Here is a 21,190-nt window from a genome sequence, read left to right on the forward strand (position 1 = left end):
ATGGCCAGGCCTTGAGAGCCCGTGCCAAGAGATCAACTTGGTTCTGCTTTTTGGCCTATTGTGTAAACTGTGGCCTGTCATGTTCATTAAAAGGAAAATTTGTTGAATGGAATTTGCCCGACTGGCAGAATAGTTTAAATGTCAGATGTTGTTAGGCCTGGATATAAATATTATGTTTCTATTGTTAATTAATTGCAGTGCCTCAGTACCAGTGATCCAAAATCCAATTTAGTCTGCAATAGGCCTGTGGATAAGGGCCAGAGATAATGAAGGGAAAAAAATGTATTCATGGTTTTCATTGTATCTGTCAATGTCCTCTTAGAAAAATAGCAAATTTTGGTGTGTCACTCTAGTTCAAGAGGTACAAAACAAGACAAAATTAAGACTCATTGTCTTTTGAAACCTCTTAAATGTTACTCATATTGAATCTGTACCTCTGCCTGCCCCAAGTCTGTGCCAGCCTCAAGATTTCAGAAAGATTCAAGATAGATGCTGCCCTGTTACTTTTTCTTGATTTCCTACCCATCATTCTCTGGCCAGCCCAACCCCTAGGCTGTAATTAAGTTCACAGCTCACTTTAGAGTTGTAGATCTGAGGTATCTGAGTCTAGTAATCCTCGCTCCTCTTTGCAGTGTTCATCTTCCTCTCTTCCTTTTTCTCTCAACACTTTCTTTTTCTTTTCATCCTTTGTTTTGGTCCCCAGGCTCAGCAGCCTGTCTGTCAAGCCTGCCACTGTTTGTTAAGATCATTTTGCTTCCAAATTGAGCTGATGGCTGAATATCACTCAGAACAATGTGCTAGAACTGTCTGTGTTATAAAGGGGAGCAGAAATCTTGCCAGTGGTGCCTAGACCTCAAAACTGACTCTTGTTGCAAAGCCACGAGCCAGCAGGCATTTTGACTGCCATTCTCAATGAATAGTTTGCTGAATCCTTGTTGTGGACATGGCATCTTACCCAACCACCTCCCTGGGTTCCAGAGGTAAGTGAGTGTGCCAGAGAGAGGAAGACTAATTAAGACTTTGGAAGGCAGGACTAATGTGGTCCAGTGGTCAGGGACCCTCATTTAATTCCTGGCATCCTGGTCCATGCCAGGCTCATTCTGCCCTTGTGATTATGCCAACCGAGAAGCGGAGAAAGGAAGATGAACTTTGGTCTGTTCTGAGTTTCCCTGTCCAGCAGTGTCTGTCAGATTAAAAATGAGAGGGAAAGAGGCCAGAGGATCTTCCAGATGGAGAGTTCAGAGGAGGGCACAACCAGACTCTCTCTCGGCAGTGACGTAGCTGGGCCATCCGAGTACTGGGCCTGGAGCCAGGGAGAGCACAGGCTGCTGCCTGACCCTGCAGTTGAGTGGGAGCCTGGCAGAACACTCAGTGTTGACTCCAGGTGGGAGAAGATTCAAACCAAGCACACCTCAGCCACATAGTGGAGGCAGAGCATTTACCCCCAGGGCTGGGGAAGTCTGCTTGGAGGTTGAATCCCTCTCCCTGTACCGCTCTTAAAAGTGTTTTCCCTGGGTCACAAGGGGATAGAGTTGGCAACAGTGGGAACCAAATGGAGAGTCGATATTCTACAACTTCTGTTTTCTTCCTTTAGAATGAGGCAGCCGTGAAACAAAGGTGACTTTATATAGACTGAAGGCAGCAGGAACAGCAGTGGCCCTGGGACTTTGGAGTGACTTGCATGTGGACAGCAGTTCCAGGCAGCAGGGGTTTGGTTGAGACCACAGTGAACTGACAGTCACTCTCCAGGCTTCTTCATAGCACAACTATATAACTGGTTTCAGCATTCATTGAAGAATATCCAGTGTGGATGCTGAAGGAACAGTAGTTTGCTTCAATGAGAATGGTTTTTAGACTAAGGCGACCTTAGGTCTATGTAATGATGAAAAGTTAACAAATGAGATTTATCACTGACTATCTGGTTTGACTTTCCTTAAAAATGGATTATTTTAAATTGCATCTGCATAACCTCAGTTTCTCCATAAGATGAATTTCTTTTTCTCAAATCCAGACTATTAAAGTTTGGGGAGGGTCCGTGCTATTGGGAGCAGAACTGTTTGACTTGAAATGTCAGCCCATTCTGAGAAAACATACTGGGGCCATGTAAGGGCATCCCTGTGCAAATGTCACATTGTCAAAGTGTCTCCCCTGGGATTAAACCAACCATGGTACTTTCCAGTCCTATTTGGATGGTCAGACACCTCACTGACTCCTTATTACCAGGATACAAAGCCAGCTGGGGTCATGCTCCCCGAGATTTCATGAAATTTGATTTGTCTGTAACTCTATGAATGTTCACATTCTAATTATTGGCTGATTGTTATTCTGCTCCTCAGATGTCACCTAATGATTTTACAGAGCTCATGTTACTTGGCAAATTTACTTTTCGGTTGCTTGGCAAATATGACAGCATTAAACATGTGTGGCAAGGGTGTATTCTGGTGTGTGTGTGTGTGTGTATGTGTGTGTGTGTGTGTGTGTGTGTGTGTATGTCTCAGGAAGTATATATAGGCTTCAGAGACAGATCTTTTTATTTTACAAAATCCCAGAGAACAAATCAAGAAAAAAAAAAAGAAAAAAACCTAACTTTAGCTTAAGAATTCTTAGTTTCCACTTTTAATAGTAATGAAAAGTTGTATTCCTTTATTAAGCAAATATTATCAAGTGTATATTATGTGCCAGACAGTGTCTTAGAGGATACAGATTTGATATAGGACAATAGAGATGTGTTCTATAGTATTGTTGAACTGATGGTTTGATGGAAAGATTTTCACATACATTTTGATCAGTTTTCCATGTAAATAATAAAACTAAGAATTATTTTGAGCATTCCACCTCCCTCAAACCTGAATATATTAGAGTTATACAAATTCTTAAAATACTCTAGATGAAATTCATATATGTAAATTGAAATAAAACATTTAGAAATAGATCTGAGAAGTTTCAGGTATCAGGGGTCTTTGCTACCATTTCTCATTAGGGCTTAAATCAGCATGCAGATTCTCAAATAATTCCATGTGTTTAAAATAATTAATTTATCATCAGGTAGTTTAACCATGGCAATGTTTTCCAACTGCCTGGTTTTCACCGATATGCAGAGAAAGGTTTTAGAAAGAGGTTTAAGAATCTTCACTTAGTCAAAAATTGGCTATCGTTTCAAAGAATGTTGCAATAATTTGTCTGCAGCAACAGCTCACTGAACGTAGCATAAAAATGAAAATGAGTACTGAATTTATTCAGTGTCTTTATTCTTGTACCGAAATATAGACTCTTTCCTAGGTATGTAGGTGATTGTTAAAGGTCACTAACCAGTCCCTTAATATGGCTGTTAATGTCAGGTGAGGGCTACAGCATGTAACAATAGAGGCAAGTCCGTGAATTCCAGGTGTTGCATTAAGTAAGGTGTAGGTCGATGGTTCCCAGGGGTAAGTTTCATCTGGGAGAATATTTATCACAATCAAAGCAGGTTTCCATATATATGAAAAATGTTTGTATAAATTCAGACCAATTTCTGTTTTTGTTTTTTAAAGTTTTTCTTTTTTTCTTTTCTTTTTCTTTTTTTCCATAGGGCACATGTTTTCACCAGAGAGAGACAGAGACTGTGAGAAGGAAAAGTGAGAAGCATCACCCAGTGGGGATAGCCATGCTACAATCTCTCCTCTTCCATTCTCCTCCTGGGATTTTGGGCATGCAGGCTCATGCACCTGGCTTGAGTTTCAAGCTCGCAGGTTTAGCAGACTGAAGTTGGCCATATGGGAGTCCAGTACCTTAACCACTACATCACCTGCTGGCCCCGAGACCAGTTTTTAAGGGAGCTGGAGCCTGGCTCATAAGTTGTGAGGCTTGAATTTATAAAGATTTTCTGGAAAGCTATACTCTGAAAACTACCAAGATAAATCAGTGTGTTATTGGTCTGTGCTGCTCTGCTTCAATGTTTATTTCTTTAAGAAGCAGCTGAAGCCCAAACCTATTTGGAGTCATTTAAATCTAATTTATGTCTTTCAGGGTGTCATATAAAGGATACAAAGGTTGTTTTTGAACAAAACATGGACAGGCTAGGCATAAGGAGAGTGGAAAGTTGTATAACATTGCTGCTACAGTAAAAATGTTTTCATAGCCTTGTAGAAGTTGGATCTTTGGGGTCAAGGAAAATATGGGAAAGAGAGGGTTAATTTGAGTAACTACTCCTGACTTATATCTATAGATATGTATGGAGATCACTGGAACAAGAGTTCTGGGATCCTGATTTGTTCCCATTTTAGACTGCTAGCTCACAGATTTGCACACACAAATTTTCAGACACTAAAGCTCTACACAAAGACTAGAATTCACTTCCACTTGTTTATTCAACATATTTTTACTGAATACTGCTCTAAACATTCTTGTATAAATCTATGTGAGCATGTGTACAAGGGACTCTGGTTATATAAATAGAGAAAAACAGAGAAACTAGAGAAAAATAGAGAACAAATTATTTAACAAGCTAATCAGTACTATTACTACATATTTTTTAACAACTTATTTGGATTTCTGTCTTCCTCCTACAAAATTTATTCCCCCTTTCTTCCATAGGATTATGATAAACTGCTCATTTTTACTTTATTGGCAAACCTAAAAATCATTGTTTATTTATTGTTTCACAACCAGGGCTTAATCACTATTAATTAGTATCAAATACTTATGATTAAATTGATTGGATTTACCAATATGCTTGGTAATTTCTCTGTTCACCATTGCTTATTTTCCATTCCTTTCTTCTGAGAATATTTCCTTATTATTTGATATATCTCTCAGTATTTCTTTCAGAAAAAGTAAACTACTGTGGGCAATATGCAACTTTTTCCCTAGAAATGTCCTTATTTATTTGTTTGTCATTATTGAATGATAGGTATTTTGTGGATATTTACTTTTTAAATACATATATATATTTAATACAGGGGTTTGCCCTGTGTCGATCCTTCTGCCTCAACCTGTTGGTTAGCTGAGATGATAAGCGCAGGCTGCCATGCCCAGCTTGTGTATAGATTTTAGTTGAAGTTATTTCCCCCTAAAACTTTGAATGTATTATTCCATTGCTGCCTTGTTTTTATTTTTGCTGATGACATGTTCTTTTGTAAGAAGTGTGATTTCATTTTTTTCTGTTTGGTTGACTTTAACACTTTCCTTCTGTCTCTGGTGTTTTGTGGTTTCATTCTGATGTATCTCAGTGTGGATTTGCTTTTATTTATCTTGAGATCTTGGTATGCTTTTTAAAGAAGACTCATCTCTTTCATTTTATAAAATTTACTTCCATTATCTCTTTTTTTTTCCTTTATTTGGAGAGGTTTTTGCTATAGGTCATGTGCGCTCGCCAGACAGACAGAGAGAGACAGAGAGACAAAGTGAGAAATCACACCCCAGGGGGGATGGCCATGCCGCAATCCCTTCTCCTCCATTCTCCTCTCGGGCTCTTGGGCACGCATGCACATGCGCCTGGCATGAGTTTAAGCCACTGGGTCCGGGACTCGAACTGCGGTCCACTACGTGGGAGTCCAGCAACATGGCCCTTATGCTAACTGCTGGTCCCCTTCTGTTATCTTTTTACGTGATTTTTTTTTTCTCTTTCTTTTGAGTATGAGAAAAGGAGAAATTTCTGATACTGTACCATAGAAGGTCCTTATTTCCTGCATTAATATTCCAAGATTTATATCATAGCCCAATGGGTTTTGGCTGGGATATGGAGATGTAGAGTGAAATAACCCCGTGAGAGCTGAATAAACATTTAAGATGTTGAAGGATAAAAAGAAAAGAACCATGGGAAAGCCATGGAGTGTTGCTCATTCCCAACTATTATACCTTTAGGAAAGGCTATAGCTTAGCCAAGAATGATAGAGCAGGCACAGTCCAATTATTTTTAACTATGGAGCCAGCATATAAGTAATATTGGTCCACTATGGAATCAGCCCCTTGAAACCTTAAATTATTACTATTGCTTGACAACTATAATTTTACAGCTCTCCTATCATATTGACTTGTGAGTTGTCGGTGCATGGAACGTTTGGGTCACAGTAGTTAGTAAGTTAGTAAGTCAAGTTTTGATTTGAAATGTCAAGTTGTGGCTTCCTTTGTTTTATGAATTTCCTCTGAGAGAAGGATGCACTCTACCTAGAGAGAGGAATATCTCTATAAGCATGCACACATATTCATAGAGGCAACTGGGAATCTCTTGGAAGCACCATGCATCTTATCCAAATGAAAGATGTATACTACCCAGAGTAAAACTTTTTCAGGAAAGTGGAAATAGAGTGTGCAAGAAAGATGACAGGAGAATCAGATGATAAAATGCATGGTCAGAATGGGTGTACTGCACTAATGTTAAATTTGATTTTCATCTCTGCACTTTATAAGTCATTCCTGATCTGTTGAGGAGTTCATACCCCAGAAGATTTGATGGTATATTTGGCCAAGTTTGTATAATTCAATTCTGGGAAGATGTGTGTGTGTGTGTGTGTGGTGTTTAATGACTATCTTTCATCAGCCTCTTGTGCAGGATGTATAAGGCACACGTTTTATCAATGGTTTATTTGGTTAACACCACACACCATGGCATATCAAAATTCTGTTTAGAGAGAAATTGTTTGGTGTTTTACTTGCAGACAACTCAGTCTTTCGTTTTTATCTTTTTTGTAGCTTTGAAGCTCAGAAACGAAGTGGAATCCATTGAGAGCAGTCTGTAAAGGTAAGTGTATTTATTACATGGCCTTGACAAACATTGCCTTTACAACATTGATTTTTCTTTTATTCAGAGATTTAAACACTTGGATTAAAGATATAGCTGACAGGACAACTTCCTTAACCACCTGCTTGTCCTCCCTCATAGGCAAAAGTGCTGAGCAATAGTTAGCAGAGAGCAGGAGGAAATAAAATGGTGTGCTGAGGGTAGCCAAATGCAATTGTATGCTTGCTGACTTTTGCTTTCTTTTCAGCAGTTAAGACATTCCAATGGAGCTAAATTTACTAAGATTAATGCTAGATGGAAAAAGAATGCACTTCTACCACTTCTGGTCAATAGTTAAATAAAACCAGCTGGCCAGAGAAAGCATTTAAAATAAAATGCAGAGTGGCATTTCAATTGGGTTAGATGAAATTTATTGTGAAAGTCAGTTGTGCAGTTGTGTGGAGAAGCTTTGTAGAAAGGAGAAAGTAGCCAGTTTGGTGTAGCTAATTTCATTCCACCCAGTCACTCTGGACCCTAAAGTGAGTTGCAGGAAATGAACTTCCAAGCTCTAAGCAATGGGAAAAGTAGCTATTCTGCCTCCTGTGAAACATTACAATTGAGTTGGTTTTTACATGAAAAACTGTAATTGTTTCCTCTTTGCTAGGTATATTTATAAGTATACTTCTGTACAGCATTGTTCTTTGATTCATTGTTTAATTTCTGTTCTGCACGAAGTATTTTAATTTAAAGAATTCATTCTGGGGAATTATAGGGCTGCAGTTTCATCAAGAGTCTTTGGTGGCCATGGTGAAATATGCCATAATTTCACATTTGTTTGTATCATCAATTATGTTTTTGACAATTTTGTTTTTTTCTGTCGTTTTTATTACAGTAATCATGATCATGACCACTTTAAAGTTGAAAAGCCATTTTGATTTACCTTATATTTTAAGTTATTCTTAACTTTAAGATAAATTTACTTCCAGAGTTGAATTTTTAATGTTTATTTTGAGGTAGAAGAAGAATTTTACAGGGGAATTGGAGAAAACCCTGTTTGAATAATTGAAACATGAACTATAAAGACTCCCTTTTGAGGATTTGCTTTGGAGTGACTAAACTGCAGTACCTGAAAGCAGGTTGGCTTGGAATTTTGCTTTAATGACTGGATATTTTTGAAGAAAATACTTTCTTAAATAATTTTTATTTTTAACCATATAACTTACATATTTCTTGGCCATTGAGTTACATCTTGGAACAAAGCTGTGCTTGATAACTTTGAGAAATAAATGCTCCTAAATGGTTTGAGTTGGTGATGATATATTCATCTTGAGAACTTGGCAAACTGTTTCTTTCCAATAGTCCTTAAGTTAGTCAATTGGTTTCTGTTGCTTGCAACCACGGAACCCTAACTGATAGAGTAGTTTATACATTAGTGAACTAGATTTGGAATAAATGAGGTATGTCTGGAGACTTACAATGGAAATACCATTCATTACTTTCTTCCATCATGAATGTTTCCTAATAGAGTACAAAAAGTGGAGAATTTGCAATTAGATACTTAAACATAGGTTATTTTGCTAGATTCCTCAGTACTCCTGTTTTGATACAAAGAAAGCACTCTTGGCTGCTTCTCTAAGCCCTCAGAGGATAATGTGTTTACTCAAGGGTGGGGCTGGAAATGAAAGAAGTAAAGAGGTCATCCTCTGGCCTCAGTCCCTTTGTGGCATGAGGATTCTAAGGGGCTGTGATTTCTTTTTATTTACCCCACCACGCCAAAACAAAATAGTTATACTCTTTAAATATTTTTCTGCTTTCCCCTCAATTGTTATTTCTCTTTTGAACACCTTTTCTCCCCTACTGAACACCTTATTTTCAGTGATGTGTAAAATGTGATTGAAAACTCAATTACTTCGGTCTGTGGCATTGTTTGTGGTTTCCTGAGAATGGAGTGGGCAAGTTTTCTGTGTCCCCTTGTGTCTTATTTGTTGACTGCTTCTGTGTTCTATGCAGTGGCTGTAACAAAGCTGGTTAATGATTTTGTTTCATGGGGACATCGGTTTTGCACTCCTATTGTAATAAACAGCACAACAGCATCATGTGGTAGGAAGAGCCTTAGCTGGAATGTTAGGAAGCATGCCTTTTAGTTTTGAATTTGCCACTTGCTAGGCTTGTGACTCTGGGCACGATTTCTGACTTCTTAAGGTCTTAGATTTCCTCACCTGTAAAATCAGGATAACCCGTGCCCTATCTACTATATAGGGTTGTTTTAAGGATCATAGAAAGACAATGCATATGAAATGCTTAGCAAATTGTAACATAAATACATAATAACAAGGTGTTACTATTATTATATAATACATATTTCTGAAACAGATGGAAAATTGGTGGACTTGTTTTGTGAGACTGAGTAGGAAAGGAAGGTAAATTAAAAAAATAACTGTATAGTACTTGTGTTAGATTTTTTTTTTTTTTAATCATTTGTTCTTCTAACACCTTTCTCTTCTGAATGACTGAGACCCAGGGGGCCAAAGCCTCTATTGTCAGCATTCCTTGGACTCCCTTGTTCAGAGGCTTTCTGATATGTTACCCAGTGGAAGGTATTGGGTGAAGATCTGGCAGTGTTAGGTTGAAATATTATTCTCTGTTTGATCCCTGCAGCACTGTGGGTTGACAAAGGCTGCTTTTTTCTAAGGAAGGCCATTGTTTCTGGTGGGGATCTTTCTTTTACAGCTGTAGCTCTTTCACTGTCAGATAACTACTGCTTCTCTCTATCCCTCTAAGTCTGGGGTATTAACAGAATTCTTGCTAACTACAGGGTACTGGACATCCCTTATTGGTTTACCATAACTCTGCCTATACTGTTCATTAAATGAAACTTAGTTACCTCAGCCAAGATGCTACTACCTTCCTACAACCTTGATGGTGCAAATAATTTTTTTCTTCACATTTTTTCTGCCATCCTTGATTCAACAAAAACATATGTGTATTTTTTAGTTTATTTATTTATTTATTCCATGAGTGAGAGAGAGAAAGAGACAGAGAGAAGATCTCAACACCATAATCCATTCTCATCCTCACCGGCCTACACCATGGTACACATGTGACCAGCATACTCAGGGCATCTCTGGGAAAAAAACCTGCAACCCTTCCACATGGATTTACCTTGTAGAATGTTGTATTTTATTGCTGCACCACTGTCCCAACCAACAAATGTCTTTTTAGGACAGATAGTGTCACTGGGGCAAAGTGTTTAATCTAACTACACTTAAAATAACTGACCACTTTGGTACCATAGTAGGAAGGATTATATCCATCAGTTTTGTTTGTTAGAGCAAATTTTGGTAAATTGAAGAACTTTATATTTAATCCCAGTATATAAAGAAATATAGTGTTATGTACATTCTGACAAATCATTTAAAATGTATTTTAATATTGAGTGAAGCAACTTAACTACATTGTTTAAATAACACAGCATTAAAATGCAAATGTTGGCCAGCTGATGTGCTGCTGGTAGGAGGGGTGCTGCAGGTTCCAGGGTTGAGGCCTGGGTCTGGTTGAACACACCAGTTGTATTTATAGGTGTACTCATGATTCTGGTTGACTGCAGGGCTGGTGGGAAAATCATGCCTTGAGAATGCTGTCTCTCTCTCTCTCCCAGTAAATAAACTTTTAAAAAAGGGGATCAGCAGATGGTATAATGATATGTTGCTTGACTCCCATTTAGTCGACCACGGTTTGAGTCCCAGACCTAGAGGCTTAAAACTCATGTTGGGCGTGTGTATGTGTCTCTGTGTGTGTGCATGCCCAAGATCTCGAGAGGATAATGGAGGAGAAGGAATTGCAGCATGGCCATCCCCCAGGAGGTGATCTCTCCTCTGGCAAGTGCACACACCCTATAACAAAAATCTCTTAAAAATAGAGCAAATATTGAAAAACTGCAATACTTACCCTTTTTTTCTACCTCTTTTCCTCTTTCCGGATCCCTTCTCAGAATTGGCAACTTTCAACTGTAATATTTTTGTGCTTCTCTCTCCTTTTCTAAATTATATATTTATATTATTTTTTCTTGATATTTTATAAAAACTCTCTGACATGCCCCACTCTTACTTCTTCTGCTCCCCATAGTCTCCTAATGCTGTTATACCACAATTTTTGTTTAAATCAATAGGTATTATGTACATGTTCATAACTATGTTATTGTTTTTTTTAACTACTGCTAAGCCAGATGATATAGTCTGGTTGGTTATGATTTCTTTAACATAAAACTTTTAGTCTTTCTTGAAATTTATATGTGCTTTTTAAAAATTTGCTAACTTTTTTTAGACATCTGTCTTCTGAAGTAGGTAGCAATAACGTTTCAGTTTTATACATGGGTCATATTACTATTTCCATTTTATAGATGTGGAAATTGAGACATAAAGGTAAGTATTTTATCCATGGTCATACAAGTAGGAAGTGTTTGAACTGGGATAAGATACCAGCCAGAGTGTCTATGGACCCCTTATTCTTAACCATCACCTTGTTTACAAATGCTGTCACTTCAGTTATCCTTATGGTTACATTAAAAATAAATTCCTGTGTTATTTCTTCAGATATCAAAAAATCTGTAGTTCTGTTATGGGAACCAAGAATCAGTATTTAAAAAAGCTTGGGACCAGCAGTTAGCGTAATGGCTATGTTGCTGGATTCCGATGTAGTCGACTGTGGTTCGAGTCCTGGACCTGGCGGCTTAAACTTACGTCGGGCGCGTGTGTGCATGCCCAAGAAAAAGAAAAAAAAAATAAGGTCCACAGGTGATTCCATTGATCATCAGGGTTTGAGAAATTTTGTTCTCTATTTTGCCATTACCATAATTATCATCACGATCATCATCACCATCTCCACCACCTGGGATAGTGTTTTTAGCAGTAGCAAATGACTGTCTTGCTTAGTACTCTCAGTAGCTGAGTAGAAATCCTGGTGTCTATTAAAGTAGCCACTCTTTGACCTCATTGGTGTGATTGCACTAGTTGGCAATTCAGGTAATGATTTATCTGATCATTTCTAAGTTTGGCAAGTGCCTTTGGAAGGACTGTGCCCTTTAGAAGTGGGTAAGGTTATTTTTCTTTTCAGCACATGTGGTTGTTGCTTTATCTGGTATAAAAGCAATTAGAATATTGTCCCTGTACTTAACCCTTACCTTTAAGGGACTCTTTTATATTTTTTTTTCCCCTGAGGTTTCCCTAAAATGATATCTAGGTGAATAGAAAATCCTAATAAAAAAGAAACTTTGATGTCTTTGTTCCCCTTGATTTTCATTCCCCCCCTACCCGCTCGCTTGTGGCATTTCTTGTTTATCAGGCAGAAGAGAAGCAGTAAAATTTGGCCTGGGGTTTTCTCATCCCTAGGTGTGAAATTATTTCAGAACTATAATAATAATACTTTGCATTTCTATAGTGCTTTTATTTGAAGATCTAAAAGTGTTCCCTTGGTGTTAATAGAGCTTTCCAGCACCCTCTGAAGTAGGTAAGTATTATTAGAGGATATTTCCTCCAAGAACATTTTCACTTCACATCCCATGTGTGACTTGAAAATGCTTTTGTATTATTTGGGAATCTCAATTATTTAAAGTTCTGTGCATATAAGATATTTCTCTATATTCTGTCTTCATCAATTCCCAGCACACTGAGGAAAAATAGCAGTTTCTCATAAATGGGTGTGGCATTATTCAGAGGATTAAAGTAAAAGCAGCAGCTCCTGTCTTTGAGTGGTTTGAAAATATTTAATGATATTTATCAGTTATGAATCAGTTTTGCAGTTAGTTTTTCTTTTTAAGGTAGTAAGACATGTAGGAATGAATCTAGTGCATACATTACAAGAACTTGGAATGTAGTATCCTTTGGGAGTTCATGACTTGCCAAGCCAACTATAAAAATTGAATTTGCATTCTGATTTAAAGGTTTCATTTCATAAAATTGTTTTGAATGTTGCATGTATGAGTTTAATCTTGCATATATACATTCTTAGTCCTCTCCCACTTTTTTTTTTTCTCTAAATATTGGGAAGCTCTATCTCTCTGGTGTTTGGGGTTTCTACTTACTTAGGGTCATTGATGTAAACGTGCTGTATGTTTGCCATAGCACAGAAGAAAAGACCATGACTATTGGTTCATGCTGTCACCCTGTGAGCTCCTCTTGGTTTATATAGTGTTGGGTAGCCCTGTTGTGTCTAGGCAAAGGAGGCAAAGGTCTTTGCTGTGGCTTTTCAAGTGTCCAGTATTCCTTTTCCCTGCTTCCACTACCATTCCCATTAAAAGTCCTGACAGCTCCCTAGAATTCTGCCAGGGAGTAGGGTGACAGCCTCTACTACTTTAAGTAACTAAAAACTCTTCAAATTCTCCCCCAAATCAAGAAAATCCAGTTCTTACTCTACTCCAACTGTCTACCTGAACAAGATAAGAGGAAATAGAATGGTTTTATGTAAAACAGAACAAGCCAAACTTGTCTTTATCCCTGTCCTTTATGCTAGTGTCTAACATTTCTTTCAATGCATTTGGACTTATGGAAAAGAATCCTTAATGGGCCTCTATTTGGGGGAAGAAGGGTTTTGGAGGCATGTTCCTGAGACAAAGGGAAGGCAAAGTCTGTTTAAAGGCTTGAGGAAAGAAAGGGAAAATTAAACACAGGAGAGATAACAAAAAGTACAAATTAATTTTTAAAAATTATGCTACTCCTAAATCAATATTGAGACAGGGTGATCTTCATCATTTGTGCGGTATCATATGACTCACAATGAGTGTTAGATGGTCACATTGTTGCTGGGGAAACTCAATTTATGAGAGTTGTTACCTGGGGTGTGAAGGTCCTTGACTTCACACAGGAAAGAATTCAATGTCAAGACTTCGAGCAAAGTGAAAGCAGGCTTATTTTTTTTTTTAAGGTTTTTGCTTTTTGTTTTTTGTTTGTTTGTTTTGCTTTTGTCATAGGGTGTGTGCACTCGTAGAACAGAGAGACAGAGAGACAGTTAGGGAAAATAAGAAATCAACCCTGGGCAGGGAGAGGAGGAAGGGCTGGCCACACCGCAATCCCTTCCCTTGGGAAAGCAGGGTTTCTATTAAGGAAAGTGTACAGAGTAGATTACTCCCTAGTTGGAGCAACCCTGTGAGAGGAGATGGATGAATAGTTTTGTTCCAGAACTCTTTCCTGAAAGGAAAGATAGAAGGGCTACTGCATAGGCAGGGCAGCCCCGAACTTCAGTATGTGTCTGGTTATAAGGCTTGGCTTAATGCCAGGCTAAATAAGGGGTGGTTTATTTGTGATTTTCCTGGGAGAGGGGCATTGATTTTCCTGGAATCACTGTCCCTCACATTTTCAGGTCTTATTAGGGTAGTTCTGATCATTGCCATGGTTATTCCAAACTGTCATGGTAGAGGGGGAAGTATCATCTAATGTATGTATGTATGCTAACACCGTACAATGAGGGTATACAGAGTTAGAAGGTTGGGCAGTTGTCATTCCAGGCACCATCTTGGTTTTAACTGGTGCAGATCCAGCGTTTCAGTCATTTCTTTTCTGTCAGGTTTTAGGTGTTTAGAATATCCCTCACCTTGGGCCAGCAGGTGGTGTGGTGGTTAAGGATGCTGGACTCCCACATGGCTGACCACGTTTTGAGTTCTGGACCTGGTGGCTTGCTTTCTCTTTCTCTCTCTCCTTCTCTGGTCAAATAAAATAAATAAATAAAATAATCCTAAAAAACAAAAAAAGAATATCCCTTACCTCAGTGTGGAATGTCCCTCACCTCAGTTCACTTCTGCCTTAACATGATTATTCTTTTTTTCTGGCATCTCAGTTGTCTTTCTTTACGGGAAAAATTCACTTGAGTATCATCATGGAAAGATTTTGGAGAATGAGGGCATAATTATGAGTCTCTGAACCATTTTCTCCTGAGTCTTTGCTCAAAGGAGGCCACATAAATTTACTGCTAATTATGCAAAGATAGATTTATCACTGAAGATGGCTGCAAATAATAAAACCGTCAATTCAAAATGGTTTAAACAATAAGGGAATTAAAAGAAAAAAGCTTCCTATCCTCTCCATGTCTACCTGCTGAGCCCCATGGATGTCATGATTGATGGGAAGGCATTGCAGAATCCTGGCTCTAGATGTCTGGATTTCAACTGAAATCCTCATTTCCTGGTGCCAAGCAACTGGGGACCCACCAGGGTGTCTTTGATGGTTGTCACTGTGCAGCAGGGAGAGGATTTTGAGCAATAAGCTGTTGATAGATTGCTAAGGATGTCAATTATTTTGTGAATTGCTCTACCAACTTACATTTGAAAATTTATAACATGAAACCCATACGAACAAGAAAAATGAATTATCTCAAGGAATAAGACCTCCTCATGGGGATGCAACCTCAAGTTTTGTTAATTTAGTGGCTCAACAATGTCATTAAAGTCCCTGTTTCTTGGTCTTTTTCCTCTGTCATTTTTAGTGCATTGACTTTGTTCTTAGACTGCCTACCTTCACAGTTCTAAGATGGCTGCTGCTTTTGGGGAGCTGCATGCAGATATGGCAGCACCCATCAGCAAAAGAGGCTGTTCTTGTTTGCCTCTTTTTGAAAGCAATGAATCTTTCCCATAACCTTTTAGTAGGCTTCCCTTAGGTCTTATTTGGCTAATTGTGGCCACATACTTCTTCCTAAGTCAGATACTGGCATGCAGAGTAGGATTACCCCAAGTGGCTTAGATTGGTACTTCCCAACTTTTACATTTTATGACCCACAAGGAAAATAAAATTTGGTCTGCACACTAAGTAGATAGAGAAGGCTACTCATAACTTGGGGTAAATGACGTACGTGTGTGTTGGGGACAGGTACGAGGGCTCTGTCTTGGTCCTGCCCAGTTTCCCTAGGGGCTTAAAGGATAGATATTGGAGCAACTGCAACACTTTCTCTTGTTTGATATTAATTAGGATTTATCCCTGAACTGGAATAATTTCACCTTTCCTGGACACATAGCTTTGTGGAAGAAGGACACTTCAATAAAATTGGGACTCCTGTTAGTTAGAATTTTCAAAAAAAAAACCCCAGAAATAATAGATTATTTATTTGTTTGTTTATTACAAGGAATTGGCACAGTGTATTTATGGAGGTTGTGAAGTCCTAAAATCCGCCATCTGAAATCTAGAGACCCAGGAAAACTACTGATGTGATTCAGTCCAATTATGTAGGCCTGATAATCAGGGAAGTCAACATTGTAAATCTCAATCTGAAAGCAGGAAATGGTGAGATGATATGTCTCTGCTCAACTAGAGAGGCAGCAAAAAAGAGACACATTTTTCCTTCCTTCTTTTGTTCTACTCAGGTCTTCAATGGATGGTATTGTCTTTTACTGAGCCCACCAGTTCAAGTGCTTATCTTATCCAGGCATCATCACAGACATACCCAGAAATAATGTCTAACCTGGGCACCTCATGGCACAGCTAAGTTGACACATAAAATTAACCATCACAGGGCTTTACCTGTAAGGCAGAAGAGTGCTATTAGGCCTTCAGTAGTATCTGCTACATGGACATTTCTTATTTTTTGTATATATACCTAATCTCCTCTGAATTATTAGTTCCTTTCCAAGAAAGGACTAAATCTTGCAGATTTCAAGTGTTCAGTTATTATTTGCACATTGAATACATGTATATATACTCACATATTGACTGACTGATGCAGTCACACCATTGACTTCCTGTAATAAGCCAGGAATGTGCAGGGTGAGATGCGAGGAAGATAGACTTTGGTGATTTCACACTCTACAGAGCAATATAGGTCTTAACTAGTAAACAAACAATGTATGTATTGTTGAAAGTTATATTAAGCCCTATTTAGGAAAGATCAGGAGGTGAAACAGGGCAGGCTTCTTCATTTGGAGTAGTCAGAGAAGACTTTTTCCAGTTAATGATATATAAGTTGAGATCTGAAAGAACAAGAGGAGGGAATTTGCTTATAATAAATAAGAGAAGAGGATTTATAATTTTGAACCTTGTCAGTATGTTTTAGGAATAATGCATTATTTCCAAGCAACAAAAACAACTAAAGGTTGGCCTTTTGCTATAATGCCACAGGACAGCTTACTGATTTGAGGCCAGATTAGACAGAGTACTCCGGGGGCAGTGGGCCAGAAAGTTGTTGACCCATAAAAAACTAATAGGAGCAGACAGGTAAATGGATAAAAATGTTTGCTACACACAGTCTTTCAGTGTCTCCATCCCAAAGAACAATTGACTGCATTTTGAGTTACATTGTTTTAATAGATATACTTCTTTATTTTGCAGATGAAAAACCTTTCTGTAAATGCCAGTCTATATCTTTAAATCACTTTGTAATTCTTTTATCTCTATTACAAAAGTAATACATTTACATTTTAGGCTATTTGGCAAAATAGAAGAAAATAGAAATTGCTCATAATCCTACTGCCCAGAGATGAGTACCTATGACATTTCAGGTTTTTTTTGTTTTTTTTTTTTTTTTTTTTCCCTTTTTGTTCCCTTTGTTAAAAAAAAAAAAAAAAAAAAAGAAGGGAACCAGCAGTTAGCGTAATGGCTATGTCGCTGGATTGCCACGTAGTCGACTGTGGTTTGAATCCCGGACCCGGTGGCTTAGAACTCACGCTGGGCATGTGTGTGTGCGTGCCCAAGATCCCAAGAGGAGAATGGAGGAGAAAGGATTGTGGTGTGACCATCCCCCTTGGGGGATGATTTCTCGATTTCTGTCTCTATGTCTCTCTCTGTCTGTCTGGCGAGCACACACGCCCTATAGCGAAAACCTCTCAAAAAACTTTTTTTTTTAAAAGAAGAGTGAGCATCTTGCTTTTTCCACTTAACACTATATTGTGAACATGAACCATATCACCAAGTGCTGTACTGTGTTTCATCACGTGGATATAGCATGTGGGAGTTAATGTACAGGGCTGGCGTATAGCCTAGTAAAGGGAGCTGAACCCCACACTACCCAGGATTCACATTCCAGCCCCAGTGACTTGAAAAACACACTGAGTACTTGTGTATGCATACCCCAAATCCTGGCAGGATGGAGAAATGGAGAACACACTGCAAGGTAACCATGCCATACTGGGAGGTGCTTTCTTTCCTTTCTATCTCTGGCAATTAAAAAAACAAACAAACAAACAAAAACAAAAACAAAAAAACAAATAAAATCAAAGAACAAAAAACAAAAAACAAAAAAAGAAGTGAATGTACAGATGTGAAAAGCACACTTAAAGGTAAACATGGACCATAGGCCAGGATGGATTGGAAGACTGACCCTGAGGTCTGGGTAGCGGCATTGCTCCTGTCAGACTGGCTTCCGGAAGAGCTTGGTGATTATAGAAGTTGGTCTGAAATGAAGTTTATATGATAATGATCACTCTTGTCCAGTTGGCTACCACTTTCCTGAGGATAATTTGAATGAAGCCATTTACTGTTTTACAAGGAGGGTGGCTCAACTAGAGCATTCCTATAAGGGAGATAATCAGTCTCTCCCTCAGGGTGCTGAGAATCTTCTTTGCTGCTAAGGTCAGGGTGGCCCCTGAAGTCTGTGCTTGCTTCTCCTGATAAAGCAAATGCAAGCATGCCAAATTGCTTTGCTCCGGCTTAACCCTACTCCAGAATGAATCCATAAATGCTACAAAAGGAAAGCTTATGAACATATGCTATACAGAACTCAGAAAATGTCCTGCTTACTTAATCCTTTTCCTATTTTAGGGAAAAAATATGTTTATACTTGAACTGAGAATTGAGGGGATCATAAAAATGAAGATTGGATGTTATGCTAGAAATCATTTGTGTTTCTTCATTTACCTTAGAGCCACGGGTTGATTTTTCAATACAGTTGTGTAAGTGGGGAAATGTGCCACTCTTTGTAGAGTTCTTAGTTTTACTTCCAATTTATGTGACTAACTGCCTTCTGAGAAAATGCAAGTTCATTCGATTTAAACAGGAGGTGTCCATTGTAGTGGATTTTGAGGACTAGAGACCGTCCTATAAGGTCATCTCTTTTCTACCCTGATGACTCTACATTTACATGATTACAGATGGAGAAGGGCAGTTCTCCACCCATGTGTTCTTGGCCAAATTCTTCTATGGAGAGGTACGTGGAGTCAGAATAGATGTGCACTAGTTCCCAGGGCCAATAACTTGCCCTGGTAGTTCCAATGCATGCTGGTTCTTCTGGCTCAACATGATTTCCCTGCAAAATAGTTGATTTTTTTCTTGCTGGCGTATTTTCTCTTAGACACCCACAGAAGCTATTCTGGAAAACTTTCTGACCCTGAAGCACCTCAGATTTCTGATCCTTCTCTCCTTGCTGTGAGCCACCCCACCGAGAACTCTGGAGGTCTCTCTAGCAGGTCTGCTTCAGACTCTCCATCACAAGGAAGGCAATGTAATTTTCCTGCCTGTGTCTTATTTAATGTGTGTCTGTATCTTCCGGCTGTCTTGGACTAGGGGTCTATGGGGCCATTTGGTTTGACACCAAAGGCACTGTCTGTGTATAGCCAGTCATAATGAATAACTGTAAACATGACTAGATGCCTGCCCAAAGGGGGTGTTAGCTGAGAGGTGTGTGAATCTGCTTGGAGGGGCAACAGCTGAGATGTCAGAGTAGTTTACCATCTCCTGGGTAGAGGCATTGGGGGAATATTTTCTGTCTGAAAAATATTACAGGAATCAGGTTCCAAATTTCCCCTCCTGTAGCTGCAGGTGCACATCCTTGTGATTTAGAAATGAGGGAATCTCTGTGGGTTTACAAGTATAGGCGATTCTGTGGGTTTACAAGTATAGGAGATTCCGAGCAAGAGAGAGGTGAAAAGTACGGGGACCTTCAAAATGGAAATGAATTGCGTTCATCCTCAACCTGGGATACATTTGTGAGGGTGCATTTATGAACAATGGTTGCACGTGATGCTGTGTCCTTTAATACCACCGGGACCTGCTAACCAGCTCCATTCTCTGTAAACATGAAAAATCCCGATATTGGCAAACAGGGAAGTAAGAAAGCATGTGGGTGCTTGCTACCTTGTAACAACATGGATCATCGTTCTATTAATAGTTATCATGGTGTTGTGATTTGGTCCCCAACTGTAGCCAGCATCTTTGGATTTTGATACTCTCCAGGCAATGTGGTAATTAATCACTTTTCCTGAATTCTTTCATTTAACCTTTATCACAACTCATGGGGCAGATATTAATCTTTAGTATTTAACAGATGAAGGAATGGAAGTTCAGAGAGGTTAAATAAATCGACCAAGATTGCACAGCTTATAAAAAGGATGTGCTTTAGGAATGTACAGCAAATATTTTTCCAGAAAGGGAACAAGAAGAAGAACCTGTCATCTCTCTCATTTCTCTGAAAAGGCAGAGTGAAACTGATAGATTTGTGCTGTTTCTTGGTAACTTTGAATGTAATTGTGATAATTTGGGGAATGTCTTAGGTATGCAGATGTTCCTTTCTACAAAACTGATCTGTTTTCATTCATTTATGGTTGCATTTTCCTGGTTCTCTCACTCAAAATTTTTTTTAAATAAACTGTGCACCCATTATGTTGAGAGTGAAGTGTTAAGAGCAATAGAAAGACAATCAGAGAGAACTGAGAATCTGACTGGCAAGAAGGATACCCAGAGAGAACTAGAACATATAGCAGTTTGTATAGAGTGTGTGATAAGAAGCCGCATGATTCAGGAGCTTGTTCTAAGAGTTCTTGGGGTGACCTCTAGATAATGTATCTCCTCCCATTGGGAACCCCAGTTAGTATTTCAGAAATTTGGTCTCAGCACAGGGACTGGCATTTGTTCTGCACTGTCAGCCACAATGAAGAGGCCTATTAACAGCATGCGATTTCTTTGTGATGGGTAATTTGTGAGCTTAGACGTGTATGTCTAAGAGAGATGATGCATAGAAGTAGAGGAAGGACCTTCAAATCAAACAATACAGAGGACTTCCTCCATGACACATCTTCAGTCCCAGATATAAATAATTGTGAAGTGGGCCACAGCATGCTCTTTTCTACCCTTACTTCTCATAGTTTTGACATCTAATCCTTCTCACCAGCACCCCAGCCTTAGCACTTGCTCTTTCTGCATTCCTCTTTTGATGGTCCCTCACTCTTTAATCTCATGAAGACAAAAATGGGAGGGATGTAAATTCTGATATCATTCATTTACTCTTATGAATTTATCCAATAATCGATTATAGTATTCTATGTGGCAAATGAGATAAGCGAACACTTTTTTTTGTTACTTACATTTTTAGTGTCCTCCTATTTATGGCATTTGATATTGGCTATATACAAGATTCATAAAGTGACATTGGATGTTTACAGTGGTGATATAAAATTATCTTCTTAAAAATTAATTTACCTTGGCGAAATTAAGTTGATTTTAAGAAAATATTGTATTAGTAACAAAACATTGGTTCACAGATATATAAAAATTATGAAACAAGGATGTGCATAAATGAAGTTCTGAA

At 38.6% G+C, this 21,190-nt stretch overlaps 1 long non-coding RNA gene across 1 annotated transcript in view; it reads left to right on the forward strand.

Annotated features, from left to right (window-relative positions):
- Positions 1-21,190, forward strand: part of LOC102501590 (uncharacterized) — a 447,390-nt gene that overhangs the window by 35,677 nt on the left and 390,523 nt on the right. Inside the window, exon 2 of the long non-coding RNA XR_335920.3 lies at positions 6,670-6,718. This is a non-coding gene — a long non-coding RNA (uncharacterized LOC102501590). The remainder of the gene's footprint in view (positions 1-6,669; positions 6,719-21,190) is intronic.

This window comes from Tupaia chinensis, unplaced genomic scaffold, assembly GCF_000334495.1.
Source record: "Tupaia chinensis unplaced genomic scaffold, TupChi_1.0 Scaffold000569_1, whole genome shotgun sequence".
In the NCBI taxonomy this organism is placed as follows: domain Eukaryota; kingdom Metazoa; phylum Chordata; class Mammalia; order Scandentia; family Tupaiidae; genus Tupaia; species Tupaia belangeri.